Here is a 288-nt window from a genome sequence, read left to right as displayed (position 1 = left end):
CTGGGCTAATTTTTGTATTTTAGTAGAGATGGGGCTTCTCCATGTTGGTCAGGCTGGTTTGGAACTCCTGACCTCAGGTGATCCACCCACCTTGGCCTCCCAAAATGCTGGGATTACAGGCATGAGCCACCGTGCCCTGCCTGGCTAATTGTTTTTAAGTTTTTCATAGAGGCGGGGTTTCACTATGTTGACCAACCTTCAAACTCCTGGGCTCAAGTTACCATTCTGCCTCAGCTTCCCAAAGTGCTGGGATTACAGGCATGAGCCAATAAGCCTGGCCTTTAGCAA

Source organism: Macaca mulatta, chromosome 20, assembly GCF_049350105.2.
Source record: "Macaca mulatta isolate MMU2019108-1 chromosome 20, T2T-MMU8v2.0, whole genome shotgun sequence".
Classification (NCBI taxonomy): Eukaryota; Metazoa; Chordata; class Mammalia; order Primates; family Cercopithecidae; genus Macaca; species Macaca mulatta.
This window is presented reverse-complemented; position numbering follows the sequence as displayed.